We start from the raw sequence: 12,167 nt of genomic DNA, 5'->3' as shown, positions 1-12,167 counted from the left end.
AGCGCTCTGCCACTTGAGCTAATCCCCCTTTGCTCGAGTGTGTTGCTTGCGCTATGGCTGATCCCTGTCCTCTCCTGGGCTATGTGTAAAATATAGTCAGTTTTGCGAAATCCACAACCTGCTCTGGCCGCTAGACACCAGGAGAGCCACCCGCTTTCCTAGCGTAGAAGGTTTGCACCCCCCTTTTTTTTCCCTCCTACGACCTTTGACAACTGAGCCCCTTCAGAGGTATGGCCCCATGGGTTTCAATGATGTAATTGGGAGAAGGCTGGTTTCAAAAAGCACTCACACCGCCTAGTACATTCTCGACAAGAAACACCTTGTGCCTTGATGCACTCCACGGGGCTGGAAATTGGGGGAGAGCGCTGCAAACACAAAGAGCCCATAATTGCATTGGCCGGGAATCGAACCCGGGCCTCCCGCGTGGCAGGCGAGAATTCTACCACTGAACCACCAATGCTCCACGCCGGGCCACTTGCCACCACCCTCGCTCAGCTGGTCTAGGAGAGTCCAGCTCTCGCCCACGCTTGACTTGGGATTCGCTGGTCGAAAATCAATGGAAACGCCTAGTCGTCTACATTGTGACTTTGCCACATGGACCCACTCCCCGTGGGAATCGCTGGCAAACTACATCCACATGTGGTTGTTGAGGTTGGTCAGCGACAAGAGCAGAGTGGCGCAGCGGAAGCGTGCTGGGCCCATAACCCAGAGGTCGATGGATCGAAACCATCCTCTGCTACGTTGCCCTTTCCTATGCCAATCGATATTTGCTTGCGTGCGGGCCCAAAGGCCTTTCTTTCGCACACAAAGAGAAGTTGAACCTGATTCAGGTGATTCAACGAGTCCAAAGCTCTCAGCGTAAGCATGGCACTGGCACCTTTTGCGCTAATGAAATATTGTCTCTTGGCCATGGAGGCCTGCTCGTGCTTTGTTTACTAGATTGCTTTTGTCCAACACTGCCTACGTGACTTTGGCTGAAGCCACAGTTGCCACCACAAAAACGTGGCAACGCCTTGGCACGCGTTATGAGGAGGACTCCGGCTTCCCATGTTGCTCACGGCGCTCGGTTCCAAGCTTCAACATCAAACACAAAAGCAAGGTGTCTCCTGGCAAATCAGGAAAGCTGCATTTGGAGAATGCGGGCATCGATCCCGCTACCTCTCGCATGCTAAGCGAGCGCTCTACCATTTGAGCTAATCCCCCTTTGCTTGAGGTTGTTGCTTGTGCTATGGCTGATCCCTGTCCTCTCCTGGGCTATGTGTAAACTATAGGCAGTTTTGCTAAATCCACAACTTGCTCTGGCCGCTAGACACCAGGAGAGCCACTCCCCCAAGACCTTGGACAACTGAGCCCCTTCTGAAGTATGGCCCCATGGGTTTCAATGATGTCATTGGGAGAAGGTGGTTTCAAAAAGCACTCACACCGCCTAATACATTCTCGACAAGAAACACCTTGTGCCTTGAGGCATTCCATGGGGCTGGAAATTGGGGGAGAGAGCTACAAACACCAAGAGCCCATAATTGCATTGGCCGGGAATCGAACCCGGGCCTCCCGCGTGGCAGGCGAGAATTCTACCACTGAACCACCAATGCTCCACGCCGGGCCAGGCGCCACCACCCTCGCTCAGCTGGCCTAGGAGAGTCCAGCTCTCGCCCACGCTTGACTTGGGATTCGCTTGTCGAAATCCATGAGGATGGTCAGCGACAAGAGCAGAGTGGCGCAGCGGAAGCGTGCTGGGCCCATAACCCAGAGGTCGATGGATCGAAACCATCCTCTGCTACGTTGCCTTTTCCTATGCCAATCGATATTTGCTTGCGGGCCCAAAGGCCTTTCTTTCGCACACAAAGAGAAGTTGAACCTGATTCAGGTGATTCAACGAGTCCAAAGCTCTCAGCGTAAGCATGGCACTGGCACCTTTCCCCCTAATGGAATATTGTCTCTTGGCCATGGAAGCCTGGTCGTGCTTTCTTTAATTGATTGCTTTTGTCCAATACTGCCTACGTGACTTTGGCTGAAGCCACAGATGCCACCACAAAAACGTGGCAATGCCTTGGCACATGTTATGAGGAGCACTCCGGCTTCCCATGTTGCTCACGGCGCTCGGTTCCAAGCTTCAACATCAAACACAAAAGCAAGGTGCCTCCCGTGAAACCAGGAAAGCTGCGTTTGGAGAATGCGGGCATCGATCCCGCTACCTCTCGCATGCAAAGCGAGCGCTCTGCCACTTGAGCTAATCCCCCTTTGCTCGAGTGTGTTGCTTGCGCTATGGCTGATCCCTGTCCTCTCCTGGGCTATGTGTAAAATATAGTCAGTTTTGCGAAATCCACAACCTGCTCTGGCCGCTAGACACCAGGAGAGCCACCCGCTTTCCTAGCGTAGAAGGTTTGCACCCCCCTTTTTTTTCCCTCCTACGACCTTTGACAACTGAGCCCCTTCAGAGGTATGGCCCCATGGGTTTCAATGATGTAATTGGGAGAAGGCTGGTTTCAAAAAGCACTCACACCGCCTAGTACATTCTCGACAAGAAACACCTTGTGCCTTGATGCACTCCACGGGGCTGGAAATTGGGGGAGAGCGCTGCAAACACAAAGAGCCCATAATTGCATTGGCCGGGAATCGAACCCGGGCCTCCCGCGTGGCAGGCGAGAATTCTACCACTGAACCACCAATGCTCCACGCCGGGCCACTTGCCACCACCCTCGCTCAGCTGGTCTAGGAGAGTCCAGCTCTCGCCCACGCTTGACTTGGGATTCGCTGGTCGAAAATCAATGGAAACGCCTAGTCGTCTACATTGTGACTTTGCCACATGGACCCACTCCCCGTGGGAATCGCTGGCAAACTACATCCACATGTGGTTGTTGAGGTTGGTCAGCGACAAGAGCAGAGTGGCGCAGCGGAAGCGTGCTGGGCCCATAACCCAGAGGTCGATGGATCGAAACCATCCTCTGCTACGTTGCCTTTTTCTATGCCAATCGATATTTGCTTGCGTGCGGGCCCAAAGGCCTTTCTTTCGCACACAAAGAGAAGTTGAACCTGATTCAGGTGATTCAACGAGTCCAAAGCTCTCAGCGTAAGCATGGCACTGGCACCTTTTGCGCTAATGAAATATTGTCTCTTGGCCATGGAGGCCTGCTCGTGCTTTGTTTACTAGATTGCTTTTGTCCAACACTGCCTACGTGACTTTGGCTGAAGCCACAGTTGCCACCACAAAAACGTGGCAACGCCTTGGCACGCGTTATGAGGAGGACTCCGGCTTCCCATGTTGCTCACGGCGCTCGGTTCCAAGCTTCAACATCAAACACAAAAGCAAGGTGTCTCCTGGCAAATCAGGAAAGCTGCATTTGGAGAATGCGGGCATCGATCCCGCTACCTCTCGCATGCTAAGCGAGCGCTCTACCATTTGAGCTAATCCCCCTTTGCTTGAGGTTGTTGCTTGTGCTATGGCTGATCCCTGTCCTCTCCTGGGCTATGTGTAAACTATAGGCAGTTTTGCTAAATCCACAACTTGCTCTGGCCGCTAGACACCAGGAGAGCCACTCCCCCAAGACCTTGGACAACTGAGCCCCTTCTGAAGTATGGCCCCATGGGTTTCAATGATGTCATTGGGAGAAGGTGGTTTCAAAAAGCACTCACACCGCCTAATACATTCTCGACAAGAAACACCTTGTGCCTTGAGGCATTCCATGGGGCTGGAAATTGGGGGAGGGAGCTACAAACACCAAGAGCCCATAATTGCATTGGCCGGGAATCGAACCCGGGCCTCCCGCGTGGCAGGCGAGAATTCTACCACTGAACCACCAATGCTCCACGCCGGGCCAGGCGCCACCACCCTCGCTCAGCTGGCCTAGGAGAGTCCAGCTCTCGCCCACGCTTGACTTGGGATTCGCTTGTCGAAATCCATGAGGATGGCCAGCGACAAGAGCAGAGTGGCGCAGCGGAAGCGTGCTGGGCCCATAACCCAGAGGTCGATGGATCGAAACCATCCTCTGCTACGTTGCCTTTTCCTATGCCAATCGATATTTGCTTGCGGGCCCAAAGGCCTTTCTTTCGCACACAAAGAGAAGTTGAACCTGATTCAGGTGATTCAACGAGTCCAAAGCTCTCAGCGTAAGCATGGCACTGGCACCTTTCCCCCTAATGGAATATTGTCTCTTGGCCATGGAAGCCTGGTCGTGCTTTCTTTAATTGATTGCTTTTGTCCAATACTGCCTACGTGACTTTGGCTGAAGCCACAGATGCCACCACAAAAACGTGGCAATGCCTTGGCACATGTTATGAGGAGCACTCCGGCTTCCCATGTTGCTCACGGCGCTCGGTTCCAAGCTTCAACATCAAACACAAAAGCAAGGTGCCTCCCGTGAAACCAGGAAAGCTGCGTTTGGAGAATGCGGGCATCGATCCCGCTACCTCTCGCATGCAAAGCGAGCGCTCTGCCACTTGAGCTAATCCCCCTTTGCTCGAGTGTGTTGCTTGCGCTATGGCTGATCCCTGTCCTCTCCTGGGCTATGTGTAAAATATAGTCAGTTTTGCGAAATCCACAACCTGCTCTGGCCGCTAGACACCAGGAGAGCCACCCGCTTTCCTAGCGTAGAAGGTTTGCACCCCCCTTTTTTTTCCCTCCTACGACCTTTGACAACTGAGCCCCTTCAGAGGTATGGCCCCATGGGTTTCAATGATGTAATTGGGAGAAGGCTGGTTTCAAAAAGCACTCACACCGCCTAGTACATTCTCGACAAGAAACACCTTGTGCCTTGATGCACTCCACGGGGCTGGAAATTGGGGGAGAGCGCTGCAAACACAAAGAGCCCATAATTGCATTGGCCGGGAATCGAACCCGGGCCTCCCGCGTGGCAGGCGAGAATTCTACCACTTAACCACCAATGCTCCACGCCGGGCCACTTGCCACCACCCTCGCTCAGCTGGTCTAGGAGAGTCCAGCTCTCGCCCACGCTTGACTTGGGATTCGCTGGTCGAAAATCAATGGAAACGCCTAGTCGTCTACATTGTGACTTTGCCACATGGACCCACTCCCCGTGGGAATCGCTGGCAAACTACATCCACATGTGGTTGTTGAGGTTGGTCAGCGACAAGAGCAGAGTGGCGCAGCGGAAGCGTGCTGGGCCCATAACCCAGAGGTCGATGGATCGAAACCATCCTCTGCTACGTTGCCCTTTCCTATGCCAATCGATATTTGCTTGCGTGTGGGCCCAAAGGCCTTTCTTTCGCACACAAAGAGAAGTTGAACCTGATTCAGGTGATTCAACGAGTCCAAAGCTCTCAGCGTAAGCATGGCACTGGCACCTTTTGCGCTAATGAAATATTGTCTCTTGGCCATGGAGGCCTGCTCGTGCTTTGTTTACTAGATTGCTTTTGTCCAACACTGCCTACGTGACTTTGGCTGAAGCCACAGTTGCCACCACAAAAACGTGGCAACGCCTTGGCACGCGTTATGAGGAGGACTCCGGCTTCCCATGTTGCTCACGGCGCTCGGTTCCAAGCTTCAACATCAAACACAAAAGCAAGGTGTCTCCGGCAAATCAGGAAAGCTGCATTTGGAGAATGCGGGCATCGATCCCGCTACCTCTCGCATGCTAAGCGAGCGCTCTACCATTTGAGCTAATCCCCCTTTGCTTGAGGTTGTTGCTTGTGCTATGGCTGATCCCTGTCCTCTCCTGGGCTATGTGTAAACTATAGGCAGTTTTGCTAAATCCACAACTTGCTCTGGCCGCTAGACACCAGGAGAGCCACTCCCCCAAGACCTTGGACAACTGAGCCCCTTCTGAAGTATGGCCCCATGGGTTTCAATGATGTCATTGGGAGAAGGTGGTTTCAAAAAGCACTCACACCGCCTAATACATTCTCGACAAGAAACACCTTGTGCCTTGAGGCATTCCATGGGGCTGGAAATTGGGGGAGAGAGCTACAAACACCAAGAGCCCATAATTGCATTGGCCGGGAATCGAACCCGGGCCTCCCGCGTGGCAGGCGAGAATTCTACCACTGAACCACCAATGCTCCACGCCGGGCCAGGCGCCACCACCCTCGCTCAGCTGGCCTAGGAGAGTCCAGCTCTCGCCCACGCTTGACTTGGGATTCGCTTGTCGAAATCCATGAGGATGGTCAGCGACAAGAGCAGAGTGGCGCAGCGGAAGCGTGCTGGGCCCATAACCCAGAGGTCGATGGATCGAAACCATCCTCTGCTACGTTGCCTTTTCCTATGCCAATCGATATTTGCTTGCGGGCCCAAAGGCCTTTCTTTCGCACACAAAGAGAAGTTGAACCTGATTCAGGTGATTCAACGAGTCCAAAGCTCTCAGCGTAAGCATGGCACTGGCACCTTTCCCCCTAATGGAATATTGTCTCTTGGCCATGGAAGCCTGGTCGTGCTTTCTTTAATTGATTGCTTTTGTCCAATACTGCCTACGTGACTTTGGCTGAAGCCACAGATGCCACCACAAAAACGTGGCAATGCCTTGGCACATGTTATGAGGAGCACTCCGGCTTCCCATGTTGCTCACGGCGCTCGGTTCCAAGCTTCAACATCAAACACAAAAGCAAGGTGCCTCCCGTGAAACCAGGAAAGCTGCGTTTGGAGAATGCGGGCATCGATCCCGCTACCTCTCGCATGCAAAGCGAGCGCTCTGCCACTTGAGCTAATCCCCCTTTGCTCGAGTGTGTTGCTTGCGCTATGGCTGATCCCTGTCCTCTCCTGGGCTATGTGTAAAATATAGTCAGTTTTGCGAAATCCACAACCTGCTCTGGCCGCTAGACACCGGGAGAGCCACCCGCTTTCCTAGCGTAGAAGGTTTGCACCCCCCTTTTTTTTCCCTCCTACGACCTTTGACAACTGAGCCCCTTCAGAGGTATGGCCCCATGGGTTTCAATGATGTAATTGGGAGAAGGCTGGTTTCAAAAAGCACTCACACCGCCTAGTACATTCTCGACAAGAAACACCTTGTGCCTTGATGCACTCCACGGGGCTGGAAATTGGGGGAGAGCGCTGCAAACACAAAGAGCCCATAATTGCATTGGCCGGGAATCGAACCCGGGCCTCCCGCGTGGCAGGCGAGAATTCTACCACTGAACCACCAATGCTCCACGCCGGGCCACTTGCCACCACCCTCGCTCAGCTGGTCTAGGAGAGTCCAGCTCTCGCCCACGCTTGACTTGGGATTCGCTGGTCGAAAATCAATGGAAACGCCTAGTCGTCTACATTGTGACTTTGCCACATGGACCCACTCCCCGTGGGAATCGCTGGCAAACTACATCCACATGTGGTTGTTGAGGTTGGTCAGCGACAAGAGCAGAGTGGTGCAGCGGAAGCGTGCTGGGCCCATAACCCAGAGGTCGATGGATCGAAACCATCCTCTGCTACGTTGCCTTTTTCTATGCCAATCGATATTTGCTTGCGTGCGGGCCCAAAGGCCTTTCTTTCGCACACAAAGAGAAGTTGAACCTGATTCAGGTGATTCAACGAGTCCAAAGCTCTCAGCGTAAGCATGGCACTGGCACCTTTTGCGCTAATGAAATATTGTCTCTTGGCCATGGAGGCCTGCTCGTGCTTTGTTTACTAGATTGCTTTTGTCCAACACTGCCTACGTGACTTTGGCTGAAGCCACAGTTGCCACCACAAAAACGTGGCAACGCCTTGGCACGCGTTATGAGGAGGACTCCGGCTTCCCATGTTGCTCACGGCGCTCGGTTCCAAGCTTCAACATCAAACACAAAAGCAAGGTGTCTCCTGGCAAATCAGGAAAGCTGCATTTGGAGAATGCGGGCATCGATCCCGCTACCTCTCGCATGCTAAGCGAGCGCTCTACCATTTGAGCTAATCCCCCTTTGCTTGAGGTTGTTGCTTGTGCTATGGCTGATCCCTGTCCTCTCCTGGGCTATGTGTAAACTATAGGCAGTTTTGCTAAATCCACAACTTGCTCTGGCCGCTAGACACCAGGAGAGCCACTCCCCCAAGACCTTGGACAACTGAGCCCCTTCTGAAGTATGGCCCCATGGGTTTCAATGATGTCATTGGGAGAAGGTGGTTTCAAAAAGCACTCACACCGCCTAATACATTCTCGACAAGAAACACCTTGTGCCTTGAGGCATTCCATGGGGCTGGAAATTGGGGGAGAGAGCTACAAACACCAAGAGCCCATAATTGCATTGGCCGGGAATCGAACCCGGGCCTCCCGCGTGGCAGGCGAGAATTCTACCACTGAACCACCAATGCTCCACGCCGGGCCAGGCGCCACCACCCTCGCTCAGCTGGCCTAGGAGAGTCCAGCTCTCGCCCACGCTTGACTTGGGATTCGCTTGTCGAAATCCATGAGGATGGCCAGCGACAAGAGCAGAGTGGCGCAGCGGAAGCGTGCTGGGCCCATAACCCAGAGGTCGATGGATCGAAACCATCCTCTGCTACGTTGCCTTTTCCTATGCCAATCGATATTTGCTTGCGGGCCCAAAGGCCTTTCTTTCGCACACAAAGAGAAGTTGAACCTGATTCAGGTGATTCAACGAGTCCAAAGCTCTCAGCGTAAGCATGGCACTGGCACCTTTCCCCCTAATGGAATATTGTCTCTTGGCCATGGAAGCCTGGTCGTGCTTTCTTTAATTGATTGCTTTTGTCCAATACTGCCTACGTGACTTTGGCTGAAGCCACAGATGCCACCACAAAAACGTGGCAATGCCTTGGCACATGTTATGAGGAGCACTCCGGCTTCCCATGTTGCTCACGGCGCTCGGTTCCAAGCTTCAACATCAAACACAAAAGCAAGGTGCCTCCCGTGAAACCAGGAAAGCTGCGTTTGGAGAATGCGGGCATCGATCCCGCTACCTCTCGCATGCAAAGCGAGCGCTCTGCCACTTGAGCTAATCCCCCTTTGCTCGAGTGTGTTGCTTGCGCTATGGCTGATCCCTGTCCTCTCCTGGGCTATGTGTAAAATATAGTCAGTTTTGCGAAATCCACAACCTGCTCTGGCCGCTAGACACCAGGAGAGCCACCCGCTTTCCTAGCGTAGAAGGTTTGCACCCCCCTTTTTTTTCCCTCCTACGACCTTTGACAACTGAGCCCCTTCAGAGGTATGGCCCCATGGGTTTCAATGATGTAATTGGGAGAAGGCTGGTTTCAAAAAGCACTCACACCGCCTAGTACATTCTCGACAAGAAACACCTTGTGCCTTGATGCACTCCACGGGGCTGGAAATTGGTGGAGAGCGCTGCAAACACAAAGAGCCCATAATTGCATTGGCCGGGAATCGAACCCGGGCCTCCCGCGTGGCAGGCGAGAATTCTACCACTGAACCACCAATGCTCCACGCCGGGCCACTTGCCACCACCCTCGCTCAGCTGGTCTAGGAGAGTCCAGCTCTCGCCCACGCTTGACTTGGGATTCGCTGGTCGAAAATCAATGGAAACGCCTAGTCGTCTACATTGTGACTTTGCCACATGGACCCACTCCCCGTGGGAATCGCTGGCAAACTACATCCACATGTGGTTGTTGAGGTTGGTCAGCGACAAGAGCAGAGTGGCGCAGCGGAAGCGTGCTGGGCCCATAACCCAGAGGTCGATGGATCGAAACCATCCTCTGCTACGTTGCCCTTTCCTATGCCAATCGATATTTGCTTGCGTGCGGGCCCAAAGGCCTTTCTTTCGCACACAAAGAGAAGTTGAACCTGATTCAGGTGATTCAACGAGTCCAAAGCTCTCAGCGTAAGCATGGCACTGGCACCTTTTGCGCTAATGAAATATTGTCTCTTGGCCATGGAGGCCTGCTCGTGCTTTGTTTACTAGATTGCTTTTGTCCAACACTGCCTACGTGACTTTGGCTGAAGCCACAGTTGCCACCACAAAAACGTGGCAACGCCTTGGCACGCGTTATGAGGAGGACTCCGGCTTCCCATGTTGCTCACGGCGCTCGGTTCCAAGCTTCAACATCAAACACAAAAGCAAGGTGTCTCCTGGCAAATCAGGAAAGCTGCATTTGGAGAATGCGGGCATCGATCCCGCTACCTCTCGCATGCTAAGCGAGCGCTCTACCATTTGAGCTAATCCCCCTTTGCTTGAGGTTGTTGCTTGTGCTATGGCTGATCCCTGTCCTCTCCTGGGCTATGTGTAAACTATAGGCAGTTTTGCTAAATCCACAACTTGCTCTGGCCGCTAGACACCAGGAGAGCCACTCCCCCAAGACCTTGGACAACTGAGCCCCTTCTGAAGTATGGCCCCATGGGTTTCAATGATGTCATTGGGAGAAGGTGGTTTCAAAAAGCACTCACACCGCCTAATACATTCTCGACAAGAAACACCTTGTGCCTTGAGGCATTCCATGGGGCTGGAAATTGGGGGAGAGAGCTACAAACACCAAGAGCCCATAATTGCATTGGCCGGGAATCGAACCCGGGCCTCCCGCGTGGCAGGCGAGAATTCTACCACTGAACCACCAATGCTCCACGCCGGGCCAGGCGCCACCACCCTCGCTCAGCTGGCCTAGGAGAGTCCAGCTCTCGCCCACGCTTGACTTGGGATTCGCTTGTCGAAATCCATGAGGATGGCCAGCGACAAGAGCAGAGTGGCGCAGCGGAAGCGTGCTGGGCCCATAACCCAGAGGTCGATGGATCGAAACCATCCTCTGCTACGTTGCCTTTTCCTATGCCAATCGATATTTGCTTGCGGGCCCAAAGGCCTTTCTTTCGCACACAAAGAGAAGTTGAACCTGATTCAGGTGATTCAACGAGTCCAAAGCTCTCAGCGTAAGCATGGCACTGGCACCTTTCCCCCTAATGGAATATTGTCTCTTGGCCATGGAAGCCTGGTCGTGCTTTCTTTAATTGATTGCTTTTGTCCAATACTGCCTACGTGACTTTGGCTGAAGCCACAGATGCCACCACAAAAACGTGGCAATGCCTTGGCACATGTTATGAGGAGCACTCCGGCTTCCCATGTTGCTCACGGCGCTCGGTTCCAAGCTTCAACATCAAACACAAAAGCAAGGTGCCTCCCGTGAAACCAGGAAAGCTGCGTTTGGAGAATGCGGGCATCGATCCCGCTACCTCTCGCATGCAAAGCGAGCGCTCTGCCACTTGAGCTAATCCCCCTTTGCTCGAGTGTGTTGCTTGCGCTATGGCTGATCCCTGTCCTCTCCTGGGCTATGTGTAAAATATAGTCAGTTTTGCGAAATCCACAACCTGCTCTGGCCGCTAGACACCAGGAGAGCCACCCGCTTTCCTAGCGTAGAAGGTTTGCACCCCCCTTTTTTTTCCCTCCTACGACCTTTGACAACTGAGCCCCTTCAGAGGTATGGCCCCATGGGTTTCAATGATGTAATTGGGAGAAGGCTGGTTTCAAAAAGCACTCACACCGCCTAGTACATTCTCGACAAGAAACACCTTGTGCCTTGATGCACTCCACGGGGCTGGAAATTGGGGGAGAGCGCTGCAAACACAAAGAGCCCATAATTGCATTGGCCGGGAATCGAACCCGGGCCTCCCGCGTGGCAGGCGAGAATTCTACCACTGAACCACCAATGCTCCACGCCGGGCCACTTGCCACCACCCTCGCTCAGCTGGTCTAGGAGAGTCCAGCTCTCGCCCACGCTTGACTTGGGATTCGCTGGTCGAAAATCAATGGAAACGCCTAGTCGTCTACATTGTGACTTTGCCACATGGACCCACTCCCCGTGGGAATCGCTGGCAAACTACATCCACATGTGGTTGTTGAGGTTGGTCAGCGACAAGAGCAGAGTGGCGCAGCGGAAGCGTGCTGGGACCATAACCCAGAGGTCGATGGATCGAAACCATCCTCTGCTACGTTGCCCTTTCCTATGCCAATCGATATTTGCTTGCGTGCGGGCCCAAAGGCCTTTCTTTCGCACACAAAGAGAAGTTGAACCTGATTCAGGTGATTCAACGAGTCCAAAGCTCTCAGCGTAAGCATGGCACTGGCACCTTTTGCACTAATGAAATATTGTCTCTTGGCCATGGAGGCCTGCTCGTGCTTTGTTTACTAGATTGCTTTTGTCCAACACTGCCTACGTGACTTTGGCTGAAGCCACAGTTGCCACCACAAAAACGTGGCAACGCCTTGGCACGCGTTATGAGGAGGACTCCGGCTTCCCATGTTGCTCACGGCGCTCGGTTCCAAGCTTCAACATCAAACACAAAAGCAAGGTGTCTCCC

General features: G+C 53.4%; 5 non-coding genes across 5 annotated transcripts; all 5 read right to left on the bottom strand.

Moving 5' to 3' along the window:
• Positions 1 to 1,130: 1,130 nt before the first annotated feature.
• On the bottom strand, positions 1,131 to 1,203 carry TRNAA-AGC (transfer RNA alanine (anticodon AGC)). Its single transcript has one exon. It is a non-coding gene; the product is annotated as a tRNA-Ala (tRNA).
• A 2,139-nt stretch (positions 1,204 to 3,342) lies between these two features.
• On the bottom strand, positions 3,343 to 3,415 carry TRNAA-AGC (transfer RNA alanine (anticodon AGC)). Its single transcript has one exon. It is a non-coding gene; the product is annotated as a tRNA-Ala (tRNA).
• Positions 3,416 to 5,553: 2,138 nt separating this feature from the next.
• TRNAA-AGC (transfer RNA alanine (anticodon AGC)) lies at positions 5,554 to 5,626 on the bottom strand. The gene has a single exon. It is a non-coding gene; the product is annotated as a tRNA-Ala (tRNA).
• A 2,139-nt stretch (positions 5,627 to 7,765) lies between these two features.
• On the bottom strand, positions 7,766 to 7,838 carry TRNAA-AGC (transfer RNA alanine (anticodon AGC)). Its single transcript has one exon. It is a non-coding gene; the product is annotated as a tRNA-Ala (tRNA).
• Positions 7,839 to 9,977: 2,139 nt separating this feature from the next.
• On the bottom strand, positions 9,978 to 10,050 carry TRNAA-AGC (transfer RNA alanine (anticodon AGC)). The gene has a single exon. It is a non-coding gene; the product is annotated as a tRNA-Ala (tRNA).
• Between the last annotated feature and the right edge of the window lie 2,117 nt (positions 10,051 to 12,167).

This window comes from Lithobates pipiens, unplaced genomic scaffold, assembly GCF_037356315.1.
Source record: "Lithobates pipiens isolate NorthernLeopardFrog02 unplaced genomic scaffold, aLitPip1_a1.2 Scaffold_18, whole genome shotgun sequence".
Taxonomy (NCBI): domain Eukaryota; kingdom Metazoa; phylum Chordata; class Amphibia; order Anura; family Ranidae; genus Lithobates; species Lithobates pipiens.
The sequence above is the reverse complement of the archived record's forward strand: the minus strand, read 5'-3'. Positions and strand labels throughout refer to the sequence as shown.